Source organism: Macrotis lagotis, chromosome 1 (assembly GCF_037893015.1).
Source record: "Macrotis lagotis isolate mMagLag1 chromosome 1, bilby.v1.9.chrom.fasta, whole genome shotgun sequence".
NCBI classification, from domain to species: domain Eukaryota; kingdom Metazoa; phylum Chordata; class Mammalia; order Peramelemorphia; family Peramelidae; genus Macrotis; species Macrotis lagotis.
The window spans coordinates 414682180-414694782 of record NC_133658.1 but is presented as its reverse complement, the minus strand read 5'-3'; positions in this window follow the sequence as shown (position 1 = coordinate 414694782).

Genomic DNA, 12603 nt, shown 5'->3' with positions numbered 1-12603 from the left:
GCTTAGTTGTTTGCAGTCTGAACACTTAGCTAAGAGAAGCAATGCTGCCATTGATTGATTGAGCCTATCTCACACAGAAGCCAGAAAGAAACTAGTACAACCACAGATCTATTGACTCAAGTAGAGCTCTATCTGGGGGGAAACAGATTTATTGTTATCTAAAATTAGATCATTAATAGTGATATTATGTCTTTCTATAAATAAGAACAGAGCATTTTTACATTGTAAATCTTAAAAATATAGGGTTAAAATAACAGGACAGAAAATATAGATTAGTCATGAAGTTTTTATTGTCTGGAATTTCCTGTAAACCTGTAGGTGGAAGCTATCTGTCCAAGATGACCATCCCAAACCAAAAGAGAGCAGAATATTTATCCAAAAACAAAGGATGGGGGGGCAGGGATCATTAATCTCCTTGGTGGCTTGACCATAAAGGTTGCACAATATTAAGTTGCCCAATTACTCCTTAAAAACTATCATCCTTATACAATTACCATCTGATGAATTATCTCTTCCCGTACTTTAAGCATCATGAGGCCATAACAAATTTTCCAATTTTCTAATCATTTGTCTTCCTGAGTTTGTAATTAACCTAGAGGGAGATACCCATAGGTCTTGACTTCTTTCCTAATGGCAAAGATGACCGAGACATGTAAATAGTTTGAGAAACTTTTTTTAATCATGCATATACCTTGAGAAACTTATTTTATTATATTTTGATCAGAGATGACATCATTTTGTCAGTTATACATCAACTAAAGAGGAGCAGAAAAAATGAGGGGCATATTAAGGGAGAGATATCTCTTGGAGAACTAGGGTTGTTAGAAGAATGAGCAGGCATCAAACATAAGGTCTGTCTATAGAGGATAGGGATGTGGATAAGTATGGATGATGCATTTACAGAGTCAAAGGGAAAGTTACAGAGATCAAAAGGGAGCAGTCCCCTTTGATTAAGTAACCCATACAATTAAGAACAACAAGAGGGAGAAAGTAAGCAATAGTACAAAATTCTGGTTCATTTCTTCTTTCTTCTGAAGACATTTGATGTCCTTCCGTATCTCAGGAGTCTGGCAATGACCAGTATTTTTAAAGTACATTGAGGTTACTTGTAGCTATCTTCCTTTCTGGTAAAAGAAATAGCTAAACACAAATTGTATCTGGTCAAAACTTATAATTTTGGAATCTCTGATTTACCAATTGTCACACAGAGACCTGAGTTACAAATAAAAATTTGAGACCAAACCACTTTTATACACTTTATACAAACCACTTTTAAAAGACTCAGTTTAATATTTGGCATTTTTATTTTATTTCCCCCATTTGGAAGATGCAGTCCCACTAACGAAAAAAAAAAGCTTCCATGAAAATAGGTATTCTAGGGGCAGCTGGGTGGCACAGTGGATAGAGCACCCGCCCTGAAGTCAGGAGTACCTGAGTTCAAATGTGGCCTCAGACACTTAATAATTACCTAGCTGTGTGGTCTTGGGCAAGCCACTTAACTCCATTTGCTGTGCAATAAATAAATAAATAAGTAAATAATAGGGATTCTGATACAAAGTTAAAAAAAGTATTTTTTTCCTAATCAACTTCAGTTTGTAATACACATTTGATAATCATTTTAGAACAGAGTATATCTAGGGGATTTATAAATAAAAATTTTAACTTCTTGCCCATCTTTAAAAAAAAATTTTTAAAATCTTAGCTGAAAATGGATTTCTCTTTTAAAAATTAAGAAAAAGAAAATTTTCTTAATTTTTTTTAATTTTTAAAATTTTTTTTAAAATGGACCACCCTTAGCATTTGAAAGGTTAAAGGATCTTAATTTTCACAGGAACATGTAGCTGATGACAGATACCAAGGCTATAATTAATAGCTGGTTATTAGAATTAGCTAGTTGTAAGCAAAAATGGCATAAATTAATATGCTTTTTGTTCTGATCAGTTGACATGATTATAAGAATTTACCACCAAAAACTAAGGACATAAGAAAGGAAAATTTTCCTTTTTTAAAAAAAAAAATTTGCATGTCATTTTCCAGGTAAGGTTATGTGACTGATCAAATGCCTTGAACAAGATTTTAAATCTTCCAGTGAAACTTCCAAATATCATATTTGGGAAACTGAGTTAGGAAAATCCAGTCTTAGAGCTAACTAAAAAGTTACTTTCCCAGCCTTTTTCAGTGAACCTATCACCAATAGTATGACCAATCCCCCTGGGCTTCCAACCTCATAGGACATTTAATCTAACATTTCTTTTAAACCCACACTCAGACTCAGATAGAAAGCCAATCGTCAGTCTCATGAGATCCTTAATGGTGAATTCCTATGATCAAGAGTGAATTGAGCTCTAAAGGATCAATATATGTCATAATATAAATTTATAATCTTACAGTGGCAACAAAACAAAAAATTATTTTTTCAAAAACCTTAAACACTGATTATACTTAAAAAGAGAAAATAAAATAAAGAGATAAAAATTAGTAAAAAAAATTTTCAGAAACTACTGCCACAAATTATTTTATCAATACTCCCTGTGAGTTAGAGGGGTGAATAGCATCACTTGTAAACAAAAAGAAAAAACGAGGTATGTAACAATTCCTTTTCTTCCTCAAAGGGCAGGAAGGGAGTTCCCTCAAATCCATTTCATTTGACCAAGGAGCCTCTACTTCTGCTCTTTAAGGGGAAAGACCATGGACATCATTATTTTATTCATCTGGGTAGTGGAACATTTTGAGGCAAATGCCAGGCCTACTCCAAGTAGGATAAAAGCAATGATAGCTACTATTCCAGTAATGAAAAAAAAAAGAGATCTAATCATACTCTCTGTGCCTGAAGGAAGAGCACTGAAAATACAGGGGGGAGGGAATAAAATAATACCTGGGTCTTTTTGCATTCTAGTGTCTTCCCTCATTGGGTAAGGGCACCATTCATTGAGTTCCTGTAGGTTATCATTGTATAGAAGCTAACTTTGAGAGAGTTATGTTTAGTGAAATATAATAATTAATGTGTCTCTCTGTCTGGAAATCTGATTTTTCTTAAGATGGTTTTGTTTAAAAGGATATGGACCTGGAAGGATTTAGGCAAGGATTATTGATATTGCCTTTAGAAATAGGTCCATATCCTTTTAAACAATAAGAACATCTTAGGTGACTTTAAAATAATTTCAACAGTTATTTCTAATTCCAAATGAAACAAAAGCATCTTAAGAAAAATCAGATTTCCAGAGAGACACATTAATTATTATATTTCACTAAACATAATGTTTTTCATACTCAAATCTTATTTCTTAGAACAACAGCCAAAACAACATAGAGATTTTCTCAACTTTAACCTTATAACATGATGAATTTTTAGAAGGGGAAACTGAAACATATTTCTCCCATTGAGAAGAAAACTGGGTCTTGGATATTGGACATATATGAAGTTAAAAGTCAGTTACATCACCTGTACAAAAATATTTATAGCAGCCCTGTTTGTGGTGGCAAAAAAAAAAAAATGGAAATTAAGTGTCCTTTAGCTTGGGAATGGCTTAACAAACTGTGATATATATCATGGAATACTATTGTTCTATTAGAAACCAGGAGGGACAAGAATTCAGGGAAGCCTGGAAGGATTTGCATGAACTGATGCTGAGCAAGATGAGCAGAACCAGAAAAACATTGTACACCCTGACAGCAACATAGGGGTGATGATCAACCTTGATGGATTTGCTCATCCCTTCAGTGCAACAACCAGGGACAATTTTGGGCTATTTGCAATGGAGAATACCATCTGTATGCAGAGAAAGAATTACAGACTTTGAACAAAGACCAAAGACTATTACTGTCAAATTAGGGGGGGGGGGGGGCGGAGTTACATTATTATGTAATTTTACTATCTCATACTTTATTTTCTGTCACCACATTCAACTGAGATCAATGTATAACATGGCACCAATGTAAAGACTAACAGGATGCCTTCTGTGGGGAGTGGGGGGAGGGAAGCAAGAATGGGGGGTGGGATTTGTAAAACTCAAAATAAATAAAATCTTTCTTAAAAAAAAAAAGTCAGTTACAATCCTCACATGCAAAATGCCACCAATTACAATTTAGGTCCAGATACAGGTATGATGGAGTTTCAAAGAATAATAATACATAAGAGATTTATTTCACTTAAATTTTCTTAATTCATTCATTCTATTGGTTGTCAACAATGCAATTTTAAATTCCCAGATGTTTAGTTTATGAGAGAATCCATCTTTACCAATGATCTTAGTTACAATTATTTACCAATATTTCTTAATATTAGAATACTTAGGACATTCAAAATACCATGATCACAATTATGCATTTTAAAACCCCAAAATTTCTTAATTTAATTTAATACAAAATTTTAGATAATCTGGCACAGAAAATCAGACCATATAATATAGTTATCTAATTAAAAGAGATTGTATATCTTTAACTTCAAATTGTTTAATTTCAGTTGTCAATTTAGGGCTTAATTTAGCCCCTTCAGGACTAATTTTTTTTTCTTTCTGAAATCAAACCAACTAGTTGATAGCACATGGTGAACTAGGAAATTGTTTTGCTGCTAGCAAGGCATGACTACCTTCAAAAAGCTTCCTACAGGGGCGGCTAGGTGGCGCAGTGGATAGATCAAATCTGGTCTCACACACTTAATAATTACCTAGCTGTGTGGCCTTGGGCAAGCCACTTAATCCCATTTGCCTTGCAGAAAAAAAAAAGCTTCCTACAGATATTCATCTCAAATTCTTTCTAGTAGTTTAAACCAGATTTACTATGCTTTCTAAAGGGAAAGTTTATCTTTGCAGTTTCTAGCTGAAACCAAGACACTTATATTATTAAAATAGTCTAACAAGGATCTAGGCCCTGAAATCTTAAAATTGAGGACATTAGATGATAATCTGCTACTGTTTATGAAGCTTAAATTAGTCTTCTTAAACAATTCAAAACCCAAACAACAAAAGAAATAATTCATATTTAGAACTTTCATTTCACTTAGACTGAGACTAAAACATGAACGCAGTTGCCCATGGATCTCATTTTTTCCAAATGTTGTCAAATAAGAGTTTTAGATTATTAATTTTAGCATTCTAAATTATATGTATGTATACATATATATAAAACATGCATACATATTTTTAAAAGTTAATATTAGAATAGGATTTTTCCACTTCCATCCTTTATTCTGAAACTAAAAGCTTAATTACTTGATTACTTGATCACTCCCCAAACCAGTACTGTGGTCATTTTCATGATGCTAGGATTCAGTCTACCCAAAACATGAGCACATCCTAAACCATTTCAAATCTGGGTTCCACACTCCCAGAAAGATTTCATAATTTATCTTTTTATTTAAAGTTCATATATATGCATATTTTAAATTGCCTTAAAAATCAAATTACAAAACTTTAAGAATCTTCCAAATTATAGTCAAATTCTAATAAATTATTCACAAATGTAGAATGGGTAAAAGTTTTTGAATAATTTTCAGAAAAAATTTCAGATTTTTAAAATATGTCTTTCAATTCAACAATATATATATTTTTTTGCAAGGCAAATGGGGGTTAAGTAGCTTGCCCAAGGCCACACAGCTAGGTAATTTTTAAGTGTCTGAGACCAAATTTGAACCCCGGTACTCCTGACTCCAAGGCCAATGCTTTATCCACTATGCCACCTAGCCACCCCCAACAATATATTTTAAATCAATTTAACTTATAAACTATAAAAATAGAATACAAAATTTAACTTGTATAACCTTTAAACAATTAACTTGTACGCCTATTTTTTGTTCCATTTTTTTTCAAAAAAACTTCGAGTTTGGATTCATAAAGAGATAGAGGAGAGGGATTGAGGAGAAAAGCCCAAAATGAATGAGATAAGATAGAGAGCTGTGTAGCTGGACTTCTGGAGCAAGATGTAAGAAATGAATGAGCCATGAGGGTTTGACTCAAAATTTAGGACTTAAAAATAGGAAAAACAGACTTTCTTCCCTAAAACTCTAATTGCTGTATTAAACATTTTCTAGGACATGCTAAAATTACAATTTTGAGAGAAGAATTCCAATTTTCACTCCATCTTCCCAACTTAAAAATCATAGGAAATGAATGATAGGTAGCTAGAAGTCATTTTCCTAGCAAGTGAGATAAAATAAAAAGTGGAGCAATTCTGGTCAATCAGGTGAGGGAAAATTCAACAGACAACTAACACAACGAAAAAAAAACAGGTCAAAATAGATTTTTAAAAGAGCAAAGAGTTGTTTTTTTTTTAAACCTCACCATTCTCCAGCCACCAATATCTCCAAGGGAAAAAAGGCAGGGTTCCTGTGCGTCTTCTTAGGGGCTCCCCACCCTTATGGTTGGTGACAGTTAAAGGCCTTGTTGCCTTATGAGAAGAAGGGGAGGCGAGTGCTGGAGTCCATGTGAAGAAATTCCCATCTCTAAGCTCATTCTGAATTCTTTAACCTGATAAGAGCAGAAATACAAGTTTTAAGCAGAACAACAAATTCACAGGTACCTGAATAGAAATACATACAAACAAAAGTAGGGTTACCTGAACAAAGTCTCACATATCAGGGTTGCAAAGACACAACCCCCTAAACAATAAAAAAAAAATACAAACAACACAAGGGTGCTCCACTGTGCTCTCACCCTAAGGGGTTCCCAAAGACACACACATAGAACTCATCTGAATAAATTCTCACTCCAGTCACCTGGGTACAGATGATACTCGGAGACCAAAGCAGAGAAAATTCTTACCCCGAAAAGAGGCAAGAATTCACATTAAACTCAGAGATAAATTCCAGAGAATGTTTCAACTTCATCCAAAACAAAGGTTCAAATATAGAGCAATTGATTTGAAAAAGTGACAGACTTACCTCATTGCAAGGCTGGTTTTATTTTTAACTCAAAATCTGTCCTAGCTTTTTTGGGGGGATCCCTTAACAGCATTATTAAAAGAGAATCCACCTCCTTTCCAAGTCGAAATTGTCTAATCCTGTATCTGTCAACTAAAACACAAGTTCAGAATAGAGCAGGGATTTGAAAAGTTACATACCTCATTTCTTTCAAGAAGCATGTTTGGGTAGAGAAGGAAGACCTGTCCCTCCTCAAATTCCCATCCACCTCCATAGGTCACAGCACAAGAACTATAAACCTTAAAACTATAGGGTTAAAATAACATGACAGAAAATATAGGTTAGACATGAAGTTTTATTCTCTGAGATTTACTGTAAACCTATAGGTGGAAGTCATCTGTCCAGGATGACCACCCCAAACAGAAAGAAAGGGGAATATTTATCCAAAAACAAAGGATGGGGGGATCATTAACCTCTTTGGTGGTCTGACTATAAAGGATAAACAATATTGTTACCCATTTGCACCTTAAAGACTATCATCGTTATGCAATACTATCTGATGAATTGTTCTCTTCCCAAACTTTAAGCATCATGAGGGCAAGAAGTTTTCCAGTTTTCTAATCATTTGTCTTCTTCAGTTTGTGACTAACATAGGGGGGTGATACCCACAGGTATTGACTTCTCACCTAGTGGCAAAGTTGGCAGAGACATAACGACTGGGTATTTTGAAATCAGTTTTTTTTAATCTAGTTTGAGAAAATTATTATACTTTGATAACACAAAAGCACACAAGTCAAATGTAGTGCCATAGGTGTTACTTATGAGTGTTTTGGCAAGTGAAAGAGGAACTGAGACATGGGAAAGACTTGAACACAGCCTTCATTCACTTAAATCCAATATCTTTGCATATCATAGCATCACCTACCTGAGGTCATGGTCCTCTTGGTTGGACAAACAACAACCTCTTTGTCTTGAAGGACAAACAACACCTCTATGAGATGTAGCAGGAGATGCTCCACTGGGGACCCATCTGGAATGGGTTGGGCAACAGTTTTCCTTCCTTCCTCCTTCCGTCCTTCCTTCTTCCTTCCTCCTTCCCTCCCTCCCTCCCTCCCTTCCTTCCTTCCTTCCTTCCTTCCTTCCTTCCTTCCTTCCTTCCTTCCTTCCTTCCTTCCTTCCTCTCTTCCTTCCTTCCACCTTCTATCCCACCCCCTCTCCTTCCTCCTGAAGTGCCGAGCTTTGTATAACCCCTGTGCTGCCCCGACCCGCGGGGCAGAAAAGTGGGGTGTCGAGGAGGACCCAGCCTGAAATGGAATGGGTGAGAATAAGGAGAGTGAGACCCAAGGATGGTGGATAAGGTCTGAGTTTATTTGAGAAAAATACCTGCTTATATTTTGTAGAGAAGGAACAAGGGGATTAGCTTAGGGGTGGAGTTGGTATGCCTTGGCCTGAGAGAAGGGATAGTCTGTGGTCAATTTGTTCTTGATAATGGAGGGTGACCTTCCTTTATCTTGGCCCTTAGAATGCCTGGAATTTTGTTTGCTCCTTTTATCTTATCTGACAGGGGGCTTCTTGGCTCCTGGTATGTCTGGAATTTATTTGCTCTTTTTATGGGGGCTTCTTGGCCCCTGGCATGTCCCCCCTTTTTTATTTTAAATTTATGGGCAGGATCCCTGTCTTAGGCTGTGCAACTTGGTTTTCATGCTTGGTATCCGTGACCAGGAGGGGACCTTAGCAAGGTCCTTGTTATCTCCTGTAGGATCTGATGTTCCCAAGTCATGGAGTTGCACTAAATCCCGTCATTGGGTATCACTGCAGCCCTTAGGGGGTGCCTTTCCTTGAGCAGATGCGTGCATACCAAGGTGGGCGAGGTGTAAGAGCAGCGAACCTCAAGGGTTCCATTTGGGGGTCCTCACAGGACCCTTGGCTTTTCAATTGGTGATATAAGACCGAAACTGGTTTTCCAAGGGCTGAGTCAATTTGGGATTTGATAAAGTTGGTCAGTCTCCTGAAGGCCCATGGTCCAAAAGAAATTAGAATTAGGAAGCCAATTAATGGGCCTAGAAGGCTTGGGAGCAGAGTAGAGAGCCAGGGGGATGTGGAAAACCAATTTTTATACCATCCTTCACCTTTCTCTCTCTCCCTTTTTCTTTTTTCCAGGCTATCCTTAACCCTTTGCAGACTGTCTTCTACCAGGCCAAGTTTATCCTTAAAAAAACAGCATTCTTCCTTTAGTGCCGCGCAGAGTCCCCCCTGTTGTAAAAATAACAAATCAAGACCGCGTCTATTTTGTAATGCTACTTCAGCTAGAGAGGCAACAGAATCTTTTAGGTGTTCTAACCCTGCTTGAAGTTCTGAGAGATCCTTATCAATAGCAGAGCTAAGCTGGGTGTACTGTGCATTGGAGGAAACTAAGGAGGCAATACCTGTACCAGAGCCAACAAACCCAAGTCCAATCAGGACTGCGAGTGTAACTGCTGTCAGGGGTTCTCTTTTGTCTCTGATAAGGGTACCCCTTCCATGTTCCCAAAATTGGAGGAATTCCTCCGGGTAGTGGACAGTTAGGTGAGGAAAAAGGGAGACAAGGACACAATAGTCCTTTTTATCAAGGAATTGTTTGGTGTCCACAAAGGTGGTTAGTCCTGATGAGCAGGCAAGATAGGTATTAGGAGGGGCTACAGCATATCTATAGGAAGTATTAATAAGGGTATTTTGGTTACATACTGTGTCTAGCTGAAGAGGGGGGAGCATATGTGGGCCAAGGAGACAACGTCCCTGACCGGAGATTTTTGTAAGAGTGAGGCCTTGGGATTCCCCAGTGCCCCATCTGAGATCATCCGTTCTGTTGGAGTGTGTGATGTTCCCGAATTGAGCAATACCTTCATAGAAGGGTGGGGAAGAGGAATAGCAGATCCAGCATTCTTCCAATGAAGAATTCTGTATCTGGGTCAAAGCTTGTACAGAGGCATTAATGAGAGTAAGTATAATATGGGTAGTAGAGGGAATGCTAACAGGGAGGGTGGGTCTGTAGGAGGGGGTGTCAGGAGTGGGTAGGTTAGGGTTAGGGTTAGTGTCAGGAGTGGGTAGGTTCAGGGGTCTTATATTGGGGAGGTTGACAAGTGGCCCGACATCTACCAGTTGGGGGGGTGTAGGGATGGTTTGGGTAAGTCTTATGGTAAATATTAAACCCTCATCGTTCCCATCCTTGTACAATCTGAGTCCCCAGGTGTATCCTTTTCCCCATCCAGATGCCCTTTTACCTTCTGTCGTGAACTGGATTTTTAGGGGGTTACACCAAGGATGATCTTTACAGGAGGAGATGAAAGGACAGGAGAAGGAGGGGGCATGGTTAAGGGAAAGGGGGGCATGGTTAACCACAGGGCTCCCCAGGGTTTTCCTTATACATTCCTTGGTGGAATAATTGGTAGAGACGGTAATGAAATCCGAGCCTGAGTTTCTGATCCAGTCCCCAGTTCCTGTTGTTTCACAGCCCCATTGTTTACAGAAAAAGTCTACGGCTCTGCCACATTGAGGCTTTGAGGCATGGGGTCCGGGACAAACATAAAAGGTGAGGAACCCAAGCCTTCCTCTCTGGTCCGGGGTAAGGCATAGAGTGTCCCATCCTGCGTATGGTCCTGCTAATCGGCAGAGGTCTGGATACAGAGGAGGCCAGGGTGTCGCGGAGTCAATTTTGGAGGTACTCCAGATGTGGAATCCTTGAGCATCTTCGACTGACCAGGTGTAATTAAGCAGTTGGTATGAGCAGGACAGCGGAAGGAGCAGGCACAGGACGAGTGCCTTCATGCTGGATCTTTTATCTACAAGAGAGCACAGAGGGAGATTCCTCAGGGGGTTCCCTGGGTGGATTATGTAATTTTACTAGACGCTCGGGTAGCCATCTAGCATTTTGAGCTGATGAATCATAAATACAGGCATGTCCTTTACCCCAGATAAGGACTGGGTCAGGTCCTTGCCATTTGTTGGAGATGGGATCTCTCCACATAGCCTGTGCATAGTTGTGTTTAGTAGTGGGGTGCCAAAGGCGATCTGCTGCAGATTTGGCATTAGCATCAAGGGAGAGGAAATTGAGGACAAAGAGGGCATGGTTAAGAATGGTTTTAGCATTATTAATCTTGGGGTAGAGTGTTTCTGACCCTTTCTGTAATTTAGTAATCATGTTTTTGAGCGTTTGGTGGGCTCTTTCTACAATGCCCTGTCCTTGAGGGTTATAAGGAATTCCTGTAATATGTTTGATACCTAAACTCTGACAGAAGTTACGGAAGGAGACGCTTGCATATCCGGGGCCATTGTCTGTTTTAATGATCTTAGGGTTGGGGAGTGTAGCCAAGGCGGCCAGAACATGGTTAATAACATGGCGGGTAGCTTCACCGCTCTGGGGGGTGGCAAAAATAAACCCACTGAAGGTGTCGATAGAAACATGGATGTACTTAAGCTTTCCAAAAGGTGCATAGTGGGTGACATCCATCTGCCAGACTTCACCAGGAACCAACCCCCGGGGATTGACACCGAGGTGTGGCTCTGGGAGCAGGACAAGACACCCTGGGCACTGTTTGACAATTTGTCTTGCTTGTTCCCTGGTTATGCCAAATTTAAGCCTGAGTGTCTGTGAGTTTAGGTGGTGCAGCTTGTGGGCCCGCGTGGCAGCCTCTAGGGGACACAGCAACACAGGCTCATAAGCTACCCCACAGAAACCTGTTCCTTTTCCTAAAAATGGGTCTTGAGTTGCCCGGTCCACTTGTGCGTTCCCTTCTGTCAGGGGGCCTGGGAGGTCAGAATGGGCACGAATATGACCAATGAAAAAGGGTTGACTTCTGGAAAGTATGAGCAACTGTAACTTGGCAAAGAGAGGGGAGGCATTGGTAGATGGTCGTATATAAGGGACAGTTTCTAAAAGGGGTACCGAGTGGGCAACGTAGGCACTATCTGTGTACAGATTTAAAGGATCAGGGACTGCCTCAAAAGCCCAGATGATCGCAGCAAGCTCTACAAGTTGTGCTGAGGTGTATGGGAAGGTGAGGGAGGTGATCTTCCCATTTACGCTCACTGCGGCTTTCCCAGATGCTGAGCCATCTGTGAAGATGAGATGGGCCTCCTTGAGGGGTGTCCTTTTAGTTATTTTGGGGAAGACTACAGGTGTTATTTGCAGGAACTGAATAAGTTTGTCAGGGGGGTAGTGATTGTCTATGACTCCCGGGAATGAGATACAGCTCACAGCCCAGTCATCATCGTTCAATAGGAGCCAATTTATTTGTGATGCTGTGTATGGGCAAATGATGCGATCAGGTTCTTTGCCAAAGAGTCTTACTGCAGCTTCTCTTCCTCCTTTAAGGAGGTCAGCAGTGAGGTGTGGGTATGATGGGAGAATTTTGGTGGGGGTGGCTGGCATGTGTATCCAAAAAAGTGGATGATTTTGCCAAAGCAGGCCAGTGGGAGAGAGATTTGTGGGAAAGAGCAAAAGCCAGAGAGGCTTTTCAGGGCTATAATATCCTATGTGTTGGTTTTTTATGGCTTGCTCGACTAGCATCAGGGCTGAGCGGGCTTCTGGTGTCAAGGAGCGTGGGGAGGTGGGCTCTGGGTCTCCCTTTAAGATGTCAAATAATGGCTTTAATTCCCCTGTTGTTAGTTTTAAATAGGGTCGGAGCCAATTGATGTCTCCTAGTAATTTCTGAAAATCATTGAGGGAATTCAAATGATCAATACGAATATGGGCTTTCTGGGTCAAGATT